This window comes from Muscardinus avellanarius, assembly GCF_963383645.1.
Source record: "Muscardinus avellanarius genome assembly, chromosome: 16".
Classification (NCBI taxonomy): Eukaryota; Metazoa; Chordata; class Mammalia; order Rodentia; family Gliridae; genus Muscardinus; species Muscardinus avellanarius.
The window spans coordinates 21,876,883-21,889,638 of record NC_137802.1 but is presented as its reverse complement, the minus strand read 5'-3'; the positions used below and the strand labels follow the sequence as shown (position 1 = coordinate 21,889,638).

Sequence of the window (12,756 nt, the reverse complement as noted above, 5' to 3'; positions counted from 1 at the left end):
GGTCCCCACCTCTCCCTTCTTGTCCACTGCAGTTGATATTCACGTCCACAGTCACATAGTTTTAAAATTTGATATAATTATCTCTTAGAAATTACTGTATGTAGCCTCTTGGGATCTGAAGCAATTAAGTGAAGATAAATTTCTTTCATGGAGCTAGCTGTCAAAGGATGAAGCAATTTCATTCCCCATTTGAAGTGGAAGCTCTGGGTCACGCATGGTTTATTTGAAACAATGCCATCACCTAAAGCTGCTGATCTTATCTCTAACTCCTTCTCCATTTCAAACTGCTGGAGATGTGTAGCGTGGCACTGCCTCAAGTTATGACATCTGGCTCAAGGCCAGTGAAAGAACAAGCCAGCTCCTCTCCCAGGTTTCAAGCATCAGAAGACAAAAATCATATTAAAAGAAGATAATTACGTATGTGAAGTCTGCTAAATCCTAAAAAGAGATGTTCCCAGGGCATTGAGTATGCCTACAGAGGCACCCTAAAAACTAAAAAATAGTGGAAGAACAGGCAGGAACACCCCCCAAAAGGGGGGTAGGGTGAGACACATGCCAAGAAACCAGATTTTTCTCTTCTGGGAGACACCAAGCTAAACAAACAGTGAGGCCTATTTCATGAAACAGCCTGATAGATGGAAAGCATACCAGGCTGAGAATCATGAACCCAGGGTTTTAATCCCAGCATTTTAAGGCTGTGTATGTGCAAATTTCCCATTACCTTTTTTTTTTAAATTGTAAGCTCTATAACCACATTATATTTATTTCTGCAATATACAGTCAAATGTTTTATCTAGGTAATATATTTAAACTTTTTTTTAAGCCACTGATACTATCTTCAGGGAAGATCCATATAGGACAGACCCTATCTGAGCACTGGTTTTAACAGAAGCCTTGAATAACTGCAATTGGCTTTCAAGTGTTAATATGATTAAATCACCTGGAGAGCTTGTTAAACCAGATTTTGGGGCTCCACCCTCAAAACTTTCTGATTCAGAGGTCTGGGATAGGGCCTAAAACAATCCAAGTTCTCAGGTGAATCTGAAATTACTAGTACTGGTGGCAAACTTTGACAACCAGTAAGAAATCTGGACATAGTGGCGAACACTTGTAATCCCAGTACTTGGAAAAGCTGAGAAAGGAGAAACTCAGCTTTTGAAGCCAGCCTCAAAAACTTAACAAAGACCATCAGAAACTAATCAAGAACCTGTTTCAAAATAAAAAGGGCTAGGGATAGTCAGGCATGGTGGCACATGCCTGTACTCCCAGTACTTGGGAGGCTGAGACAGGAGGATCACAGGTCAAAGCTGGCTTCTCAGCAACTTAGTAAAGCTCTCAAAATTTAAGACCCTGCCCCCCCCCCGAAAAAAAATCAAACCCCAAAACCAAAAAACAAAATAGAGATGGGGGTGAAACTTGGAGGTAGAATGCTCCTGGGCTAAATCCCCAGTAACACACACACACACACACAAAATAAAAGAAAGAAAACAAAAGGAATGAAAAGAAAAGAAAAAAAAAAAGCCAGGCATGATGGTGTACACTTTTAATCCCAGTATTTGGGAGACTGACACAGGAGGATCGCGGGTTCAAGGGTAGCCTCAGCAAGTATGAGACTCATCAACCTAGTGAGACCCTATTTCAAAATAAGATATAAAATTGGGCTAGGGGTGTAGCTCATTGGTAGAATGTCTCTAGGTTCAATCCCCAGTACAAAAGAAAAAAAAAAAAGAAAAGGAAAAGGAAGCCAACAAAACAGGAGGGTTCAGCTAGAACAATCTAGGATTGTAGTGTTTAATACAGACAGTAGCCACATATGTTTCAATTAAAATAAAATTAAAAAAAATTTTTTTTCTCAGCTGCATTAGCCACATTTCTAATGCTCAATGGTAAAAAAATTTTTTTTTTCTGGTAATGGGAATGAAACCCTGGGGCATTCTATCTCCCAGCTATTCCCCAGCCCTATTTTTTATTCTTTATTTTGAAACAGGGTCTCACTGAGTTGCAGAGGGCCTCACTAAGTAGCTGAGGCTGTCTGCGAACCTGAATCTTCCTGTCTCAGCCTCCCAAATACTGGGATTACAAGTGTGCGTCACAACGACCGGCTCTAATTTTTTTTTTTTTGGCGGTACTGGGGGTGGAACCCAGAGGCTTTCTACCTCCAGGCTATACTCCCAGACCCTTTTTTTTTTTTTTAATACTTCTTATTTGGAAACAGGGTCTCACTAAGTTGCTGAGAGCCTCACTAAGTAGCTGAGGCTGGCTTCGAACCCGTGCGATCCTCCTGTCTCAGCCTCCCAAGTGCGGGAAGACCCCACAGGTCACTTAGAGCAGAGTCAGATGAGAGCCCACAATTGGCTGGGCATGGTGGCGCACACTTGTAATCCCAATACTTGGGAGGCTGAGAGGGGAGGATCTTGGTTTGTAGTCAGGTTTAGCTACTTAGTGAAACCCTCTGCAATTTAGTGAGACCCTGTTTCAAAATAAAGACTAAGCCAGATGACCTTGTTTCAAAATAAAGAATAAAAAGTAGCAGCTCAGCATGGTGGCCCTTGCTTGTACTCCCAGCATTTGGGAGCTTGAGACAGGAGGATTGCAGTTCATGGACAGCTTTGGCTACTTAATGAGGCTCTTTGCAAATCAGTGAGACCTTGTTTCAAAATAAAGAATAAAGCTGGTAGTGGTGGTGGCACAGGCTTGTAATCCCAGCATTCAGGAGGTGGGTTTGTATCTCAGCATTCAGGAAGCAGAGACCAGCTCTGCTGGGTTTGGGGACAGCCTCAGCTACTTAGTGAGGCCCTTTGCAACCTGGTGAGACCCTATTTCAAAATAAAGAATAAAATAGGGCTGGGATATAGATCAGAGGTAGAATGCCTCTGGGTTCAATCCCTAGCAACACGTGCACGCGGGCGCGCATGCGCGCGCGCACACACACACACACACGACAAATATGACTTACATGAGGCTCACAGACTAGTAAAATTCACTCATAAAAGCCAGGTTTGGTGGTGCACACTTGTAATCCCAGCATTTGGGAGGCTGAGACCGGAAGATCGCAGTTGACTGATAGCCAAAGCTACGTAGTGAGGACCTCTGCAACTCAGTGAGACCCTGTTTCAAAATAAATAAAAACTTGGGTAGGGGGTGTAGCTTGGAGGTCAAATGCCTCTGGGTGCCATCCCAGACCCGCCCCCCAAAAAATCATTCATAAAGACAGAAAATAGAATAGTGGTTGTCAAGGATTGGGGGAAAGAGAATGAGGAGTTATTATTTAATGGGTACAGATTTTCACCTTGGTAAGATAAAAAGGTTCTGGAGATGGATGGTGGTGATGACTGTAGAACTCTGTGAATGTACATATCACAGAACTGTATACTTTATAAAAGTTGTTAAAATAGTAAATTGAAGCTGGGCGTGGTGGCACATGCTTGTATTCCCAACTTGTTAGGCTGAGAAAAGACAGAAGAATCACAAGTTCATCAGTCTCAGCAACTTAGCAAGGCCCTCTGTAACTTGGTGAGACCCTGTTAAAAAAAAAAAAAAGAATAAAATAGGGCTGTGGGGCTGGGCGTGTTGGCACATGCTTATAGTAACAGTACTTGGGAGGCTGAGACAGAGGGATCACAGGTTCTTGACCAGCCTCAGGCACTTAGCGAGGCCTTTGACAACTTAGTGAGACCTTCTTTCAAAATAAAGAATAATAAAGTCAGGTGTGGTGGCACATGCTTGTAATTCCAGCATTTGGGAGACTGAGACAGGAGGATCTCGGTTCTCGGCTAGCCTCAGATACTTAGTGAGCCCTTTGCAACTCAGTGAGACCATGTTTCAAAATAAAGAATAAAAGCCGGGTGTGGTGGTGCACGCTTGTAATCCCAGCATTCAGGAGGCTGAGACTGAAGGATCGCAGTTCGTGGACAGCCTCGTTCATGGACAGCCTCGTTCATGGACAGCCTCAGCTACTTAGTGAGAGGTCCTTTGCAAGTCAGTGAGACCTTGTTTCAATATAAAGAATAAAAAATAGGGCTGGAGGTATAGCTTGAAAGTAGAATGCCCCTGGGTTTAATCTCGAGTTCCACACACACAAAAAAGAATAAATTAAAAAAAGCTAAATTTTACTAGAATATTTTGCCAGAATAAAAGAAATATGATAATCATTTTTTTTTTTGTATTGGTGATTGAACCCAAGGGTGTTTTACTTCTGAGCTAAACACCAGTCCTATTTATTTATTAATTTATTTACTTATTTTTGTGGTATTGGGGATTGAACGCAGGGTCATTCCACCTCTGAACTATAACTCCAGTCTTATTTTATTTTATTTTTTTGTGGTGCTGGGGATTGAACTCAGGGGCATTCTACATTTGAGCTACACCCCTAGCCCAACCTATCTACCTATCTATCTTTCTTCCTTCCTCTTTTCCTTTCCTTTCCTTTCCATTTGGTGGTACTGGCTGTAAACCCAGATCCTCCTATTTTAGTCTCCCAAGTACTGGGATTACAAGCGTGCACCACCAATGCCTGGCTCCCAGTCCTATTTCTTATTTTGAAACAGAGTCTAAGTTGTGGAGGGTCTAAGTAACTGAGGCTGGGAAGAAACCTGCAATCCTCCTGTCTCAATCTCTCAAGTATTGAGATTATAAGTATGTGCCACTACGCCTGGCTTTGAACCTGTGATTCTTTTTTTTTTTTTTTTTTGGTGGTGCTGAGGATTGAATCCAGGGGCATTCTTCCTCTGAGCTACACCCCCAGCCCATTTTTTTCGTTCTTTATTTTGAAACAGGGTCTCACTAAGTTGTAGAGGGCCTCACTAAGTAGCTGAGGCCGGCTGCGAACCCAGATCCTCCTGACTCACCCTCCCAAGCACTGGGATTACAAGCGTGTGCTACTATGCCTGGCTGAACCTGATTCTTCTATCTCAGCCTCTCAAGTACTGCAATGAGAGTCTCATTATTTGCTGAGGCTGTTCTTAAACCTGTGATCCTGATGTCTCAGCCTCCCAATTACTGGGATTACAGGCATGGGCCACCACGCCTGGCTGTGCATGTTTTAAAGAGCAAGACTCTAAAGGGCATGGTGGCAAATACTTGTAATCCCAGTACACGGGAGGCTGAGACAGAAATGTAGGTTCAAGGACAGCCTTGGCAAGTAGTAAGATTCATCAACCCAGAGAGACCCTATTTCAAAATAAAAATAAAACAAAGCTGGGGGTGTACCTCAAAGTAAAATGCTTCTGGATTCAATCCTTGGTATCAGAAAAAAAAGAAAAAAGAAAAAAAAAAGAAAGTGGTAATTCTAAATAGAGGAAATCTCTCTTCATAGATCCTCTCTCACACTATCTGGTATATACATTTTGAAGCTTCTCATACTGTCAAGTCACATAGATTCACCAACTTACTGGCTTACTATATCCCCTTTTCAGAAAAACATTACTCACTCCTCCCTGTGTTTCTGAATATTTTATTTTCCCCCTAATCTCCTCTAATTGCACCAACAGCTATTAGGGCCCCCGGTTCATTCCAGCATCACCCCTGGGAGTAGTATCACTGACTTGGGGATCTATGTAAGACAAGGAAGAACATGCAAAAGCTACTAATGAAAGCCAGGCATTCGGGAGGCTGAGACAGGAGGATCGCGGTTTGCAGACAGTCTCAGCTTAGTGAGGCTTTGTGGAACTCAGTGAGACCCTGTTTCAAAATAAAGAATAAAAATTAGGGCTGGAGGTGTATCTCTGAGATAGAATGCCTCTGGGTTCCAACCCCAGTAAACACACACACACACACACACACACACACACACACACACACACACACCTACTAATGAACCAAGGGTTGTTTTGCTGTGCCTGGCATATCGGGATGAAAGCAACCTGGTAGGCACTCATGGACATATGGATATTGTGGTCTGATTCTCAAGGCCAAAGATGGTCCTCAGCTCTATATGGATCAGATCTAGAGGTAAAGGCAGGACAACAGAGGATTCTTTTAGTTGTTAGTCTATGAGATGGGTCCTCTAGGAAAAAAAATCTGCCTCATAAAACTTGTCTTATATAAAAATGTAAGTCAGCTGCAAAGAATCAATGCCAACATTTAAGTTGTATGTACATAGGACTTTAATGTTCCCTGGAGAGGATCCTGCTCATATTTTATAATCCTGAAAAGCAGAACTGCCTGTTCTTCCATATTCATTTTAGCCTGAAACCTAGAAAGAAAGAAGGTTGGGAAGAACGTCTTCTCTGACATCACAGTCTAAAGCATCAAGGAGCTAACACTGACACTGGACAGGTGATGCTAACGTTTTGTACTGTGTTCATCAATATTTCCAAAAGTCACAGTCATGTCTCTATTCAGTCAAGAATAGTTAACCTAGCTGGGCGTGGTGGCGCATGTTTGTAATCCCAGCATTTGAGAAGCTGAAACAGAAGGATCACAGTTCACAGCCAGCCTCAGCTCCTTAGTGAGGCCCTTTGCAACTCAATGAGACCCTGTTTCAAAATAAAGAATAAAAAATAGGGCTGGGGGTGTAGCTCATAGGTCAAATGCCCCTGGGTTTCATCCCCAGTGATTAAAAAAAAAAAAAGAATAAAAAATAAATAGGGCTGGGGGTGCAGCTTGGCGATAGAATGCCCCTGGGTTCCATCCTCAGTACCAAAAATAAATAAATAAATAAATAAATAAATAAATAAATAAATAAATAAATAAACAAACAAACAATAGTTAATCTGAGCCAGACGTGGTGGTGCATGCTTGTAATCCCAGCATTTGGGAGGCTGAAACAGGAGGATCGCGGTTCGAAGCCAACCTCAGCTACTACTTAGTGAGTGCTAGACTTAGCACAATTTCTTTTTGCAACTCAGTGAAACCCTGTTTCAAAATAAAGAATTAAAAAAAAAATAGGTCTGGGGTGTGGCTCAGAGGTAGAATGCCCCTGGATTCCATCCCCAGTACCAAAAAGCAAAAAAAAAAAAAAAAAAAAAAAAAAAAAAAAAAAAAGCAAGCCAGGCATGGTGGCACACACTTGTAATCCCAGCATTGGGAGGCTGAGACAGGAGGATCACAGTTTGAGGACAGCTTCAGGTACTACTTAGTGAGGCCCTTTGCAATTCATGAAACCCTGTTTCAAAATAAAAAAAATAAAGAAAAAGATAGGGCTGGGGGTGTCACTCAGAGGTAGAATGTCCTTGGGCTCTATCCCCAGTAACGCAAAAATAGAAAAAAAGAAAAAAAAGAAAGTTAATCTCTCAGTTGTTTGTTTCCTTATATGCTGTGGAAGTGATCACAAAAATCCAATGGCCATCTTGATATGTTCTTTATATTTCATTTTATATATTGTTCCCAGATTTCTGCTTATATGTCTAATATGTTCTTTTCTCTCTCTCTCTCTTTTTTTTTTTTTTCTTTTGGCGGGTCTGGGGATGGAACCCAGAGGCATTTGACCCTCTGCCCAATTTTTTATTCTTTATTTTGAAACAGGGTCTGAGTTGAGGAAGACCTCACTAAGTAGCTGAGGCTGTCCGCAAACCACGATCCTCTGGTCTCAGCCTCCCAAATGCTAGTATTATAAGCATGTGCCACCACACCAGGCTCAATTTCTTTTTGTGGTACTGGGGATGGAACCCAGAGGCTTTCTACCTCCGGGCTATACTCCCACACCTATTTTATATTTTATTTGGAAACAGGGTCTCACTAAGTTGCTGAGAGCCTCACTAAGTAAGTAGCTGAGGCTGGCTTCAAACCTGTGCCAATCCTCCTGTCTCAGCCTCCCAAGAGCAGGGATTACAAGCGTGCGCCACCACACCCAGCTAATATGTTCTTAAAAATAAGAAATAAGAGCTGGGCATGGTGGCACACGATTATGTAATCCCAGTTCTTGGGAGGCTGAGACAGTAGGGTCAAAGGTTCACAGCAAGCCTCAGCTACTTAGTGAGGCCCTCCACAACTTAGTGAGACCCCATTTCAAAATAATGAATAAAAAGTAGGGCTGGAAGTATAGCTCAGAGGTAGAATGCCCCCGGGGTTAAATCTCCTGTACTATAAAAAAAATTAAGTCTAATTAGAATACTTTACACTTTATACTGAGGCTGTGAAACACCGTTTTCCCCAACTCTGAATCCCAGATCTCACTTGCGTGTAGAGGAAGGTTTTTCTTTCTTAATATCCATAACCCAGCTGTGATACTCCCTTCCATCTCTACCTGTACATCTGTTTCCTACAGAGTGCTGCTGCCTCAAGTGGAACTGGGTGAGGCTTCTGTAGATGCTGGGGAACAAGATGGAACAAAAATGCTTCGCACCTGGCTCCCAAATCACAGGAACGCTGGATGGGGGCCAATGTAAGCTGGCGCGCACCAGCTGAAATGGACATCAATTAAGGAGCCTGTCATCTTTCAAGGCTACAGGGTCTTTTTTCACTCCTCAATCTGTATTGCTCCACAAACCAGCCACGGCACCACTGGTAGGGCTTTCCAGATGGGATCATCACCCTTAGATTCCACATTTGCAGATTCATTGCAAAATTTGTTTTTAACCCTTCCCTCTGTTTTTAAAGCAATGTGAAGTATTATTCCACAGTACTGTTTTTATCTTCCATTGAATTTACTTGTCTTTAGTAAAAAGAGACATTTGTACCTTCATGAGCAGAAAAATAGAAGTTTTAAGCTTGCCTAAAAGCTGCTGTTTTGTTTATAAAGATAATAATAGATTAGTGAAGGGTCAGAAATTCTTCTCCGTACACATCACTCCTACTGGGGTCAGAAGCTAGACAGACAGCCTTGACCAGATGCCACTATCCTGAAGAAATGACCAGATCTCTAGTACTAAAGCATTACATACAGTGCTAGTGACCCATGTCATATGCAGAAAAAAAAAATTGTGCTAAATCTAGTCCGTGGCAAATGTTGTTTAAGAAAAACACCTAAGCTGGGCATGGTGGTATATGCTTGTAATCCCAGTGCTTAGGAGGCTGAGACAGGAGGATCGCGCAGGTTTGAAGCCAGCCACAGAAACATAATGAGATCCTGTTTCCAAATAAAATATATTAAAAAAATAGGTCTGGGATTGTAGCCTAGAGGTAGAAAGCCCCTGGGTTCCATCTTTAGTACAAAAAAAAAAAAAAAAAAAGAAAGAAAGAAAGAAAAGAAAAGAATAAAGGAAAACACCTCATCAGGGATTGGCAATGGCAATTAAATAAAAAGTTACAAGAAAGCCAGGTGTGGTGGCACATTTGTAATCCCAAGCATTTGGGAGGCTGAGACAGGACGATGCAGTTTGTGGACAGTCTCAGCTACCCAGTGAGGCCCATTGCAACTCGGTGAGATCCTGTTTCAAAATAAAGAATAAAAAATCAGGCTGGGGCTGTAGTTTCAAGGTAGAATGCCTCTGGGTTCCATTCCTAGTACCGCAAAAAAAAAAAAAAAAAAAAAAAAAAAAAGGAACAGAATTACACATAGCGCCTTCTCTTGACTTTTATCCAGTAGGGCAGGACATATTTGCTCCCTGTACCTAAGTGGGCTGCCCTGTGGAAGGAATTTCATGCAACATGAAAGAGTCCTAGGATATATAAACACCTCATGCACATTTAATGTATATCCTGAGAACTGGATTTCATTGCCTCAGGGGGTATCTTTGCTGCCAATTTGCTCTCATGGCAGAACAGTGTGGCAGAACCCTGACCAGGCTCTGCTGATGCTTGTTTGGAAAGGAATCCAGCTAGAGATGAAAGCAGCTCTTCAAAGTGGGTGATTTTTTGGAGGCTATCACTTTAGGGCTTGGGAACGATTACTTATCAAAAGCAACTATAGTCTGAGATGTCTCTGAGCAAAAATTTGGCCTGCCCATTCTATGGAGTGTGTAAGAGCCCGAATCTATCTCACAGGAGGGGATGAGAGAGAGGAATGAGAGAGAATAGTTTCAGATATCTGTGTGCACAACTCTATCTTGGTTTACTCCCTTTTCCATCCATCCATCCATCCATCCATCCATTCATTCATTCATTCATTCATTGGTACTGGGTAGTGAACCCAGGGGGTATTCTAACTGTGAGCTAAACCTGCCAGCCCTAATTTTGTTCTTTTATTTTGAAACAATGTTCACTAAGTTTCCAAGTGCCTCACTAAGTAGCTGAGGCTGGCTTTTAATTTACAATCCTCCTGTCTCAGCCCCACAAGTACTAGGATTACAAGCATGCTCCACCATGTCCAGCTCCCTCTTTTAATTAATTAACTAATTAATTAATTTAATTTTACGGTAATGGGGATGGAACCCAGGGGCATTCTACCTCTGAGCTACACCCCAAGCCCTATTTTTTATTCCTTATTTTGAAACAGGGTCTAAGTAGTTGAGGCTGGCTACAAACCTGCAATCCTCTTGTTTCAGTCTCCCAAGTACTGGAATTACAAGTGTGCACCATGCCCAGAGCAAAGCCAAATTTTTAAAATATTTATTTATTTATTTATTTATTTATTTATTTATTTATTTATATTTGGTGGCACTGGGGTTCCTGGAAGCCCTTCTACCTCCGGGCTATACTCCCTGATCCATTTTACATTTTTATTTAGAAACAGGGTCTCCTAAGCCAGCGCGCGCAGCTGGCTTCGAACCTGTGCGATCCTCCTGTCTCAGCCCCCAAGCGTGGAGATTACAAGCGTGTGCCACCACGCCCGGCCTATATTTATTTATTTTTTGAGGTACTGGGTATGGAACCCAGGGGCATTCCACCTCCAAGCTACACTCCAAGCCCTATTTATTTATTTATTTTGTGGGCATGGGTATGGAACCCAGGGGCATTCAACCCCTGAGCTACACCCCCTGCCCTATTTTTTATTCTTTATTTTGAAACCGGATCTCACTGAGTTGCAAAGGGCCTCACTAAGTAGCTGAGGCTGTCTGTGAACCACGATTCTCCGGTCTCAGCCTCCTGAATGCTGGGATTACAAGCGTGCGCCACCACGCCCAGGTCCCAAGCCCTATTTTTTATTTTTTATTTTGAAACGGGGTCATTGCAAAGGGCCCCACTATCTGTGAACCACAATCCTCCTGTCTCAGCCTCTCAAAAGCTGGGATCAAAAGTGTGAGCCACCACACCCAGCTTAGATATAATTATTAATTGCCTTTTTTATTTACTGATGTCCTTTTGGATTTTATCAGTTGCAGCTTAATTTATTAATCTAATTTCCCAAAGGAAGAATTCAGTTATCATTACACTCATCCTTTTTATTTTTTTATTGTGGTCCTGGGGATGGAACCCAGGGGCATTCTACCTATGAGCTACACCCCAGCCCTATTTTTTATTCTTTTTAAAATTTTTTTACAGGTCTGGGGCTGGAACCCAGAGGCATTTGACCTCTGAGCTACACCCCCTGCCCAAATTTTTTATTCTTTATTTTGAAAAAGGGTCTCACTGAGTTGCGAAGGGCCTCACTAAGTAGCTGAGGCTGTCGGCGAACGGATCGCAGCCTCCTGAATGCTGGGATTACAAACCTGCGCCACCATGCCCAGCTTTTATTCTTTATTTTGAAACAGGGTCTGAGTTGCAAAGGGCCTCACTAAGTAGCTGAGGCTGACCTCAAACCTGTGATCCTCCTGTCTCAGCCTCCTAAATGCTGGGATTACAAGTGTATGCCCTCACACCTGGTTTAAAGCACCAATTTCTAGCCAGGCATGGTGGGCATGTCTGTAATCCCAGTACTTGAGAAGCAAAGATAAGAAGATTGCAGGTTCAAGGGCAGCCTCAACAAGTAGTGAAACTCTCAACAACCTAGTTGTGGTGGTACATGCCTGTAATCCTAGTACTTGGGAGGCTGAGGCAGGAAGTTTATAGGTTTGAGGACAGCCTCAGCAAGTTGTAAGACTTTTATCAGCCTAGAGAGACCCTGTTTCTAAATAATAAATAAAATCAGGCTTGGAGTGTAACTGGAGGTAGAGTGCCTAGGGATTCAATCCCTGAGACCACAAAAAAACAAACACAAAAAGTAATCCAAACAGGGTGGTACACACTTCTTCTTTTTTTTTTTTTTTTTTTCCTTCTTGTAGTACTGGGGATGGAATTCAAGGGCTATACTCCCAGACCTATTTTTATATTTTATTGGAAACAGGATCTCACTAAATTGCAGAGGGCCTCATTAAGTAGCTGAGGCTATCCATGAACCTGAGATCCTCCTGTCTCAGCCTCCCTAGCACTAAGACTCCAGGTGTGCGCCACCAAGCCTGGCTTTCAACACAACCTTCTTTATGCAGATAAAAAGATACCAAGTCCCAGCCTAGTTTCCTTCCTCCCTTTTCATTTCCTGATTCATTTGGGTAGAGGTCTCTCTCTGTTCCTACAAAGAGCAAAGTGTATGAAAGTTTAAATCACAGGGTAATCAGAGGCCTCTTGGCCTGAATAGGTTAATGTGCATGTAAATTAATAAAAAATAAATCCTTACTTTTTTTTTTTGGTACAGGGGATTGAACCCAGAGGTGTTCTACCTCTAAGCTACATTCCCAGCCCAATTTTATTTCTTACTTGGAAACAGGGTCTCACTAGGTTGATAAGCGTCTCTCTAAATTGCCGAGGCTGGCTTTGAATCTGTGATCCTTCTGTCTCAGCCTCCCAACTACTGGGATTACAAACATGGGCCACCATGCCTGGCTCGAACACATTTTAAATAATGAACAAACGCTGGGCGTGGTGGCGCACGCTTGTAATTCCCACACTTGGGAGGCGGTGACAGGAGGATCGCACAGGTTCAAAGCCAGCCTTGCTGGCTTAAGAGACCCTGTTTCGACT

The 12,756-nt window shown here is 42.5% G+C and overlaps 1 protein-coding gene across 1 annotated transcript in view; it reads right to left on the bottom strand.

Annotated features, from left to right (window-relative positions):
• Positions 1-12,756, bottom strand: part of SMG6 (SMG6 nonsense mediated mRNA decay factor) — a gene marked incomplete at its 3' end in the record, with an annotated part of 299,777 nt that overhangs the window by 94,940 nt on the left and 192,081 nt on the right. The window lies entirely within an intron of this gene.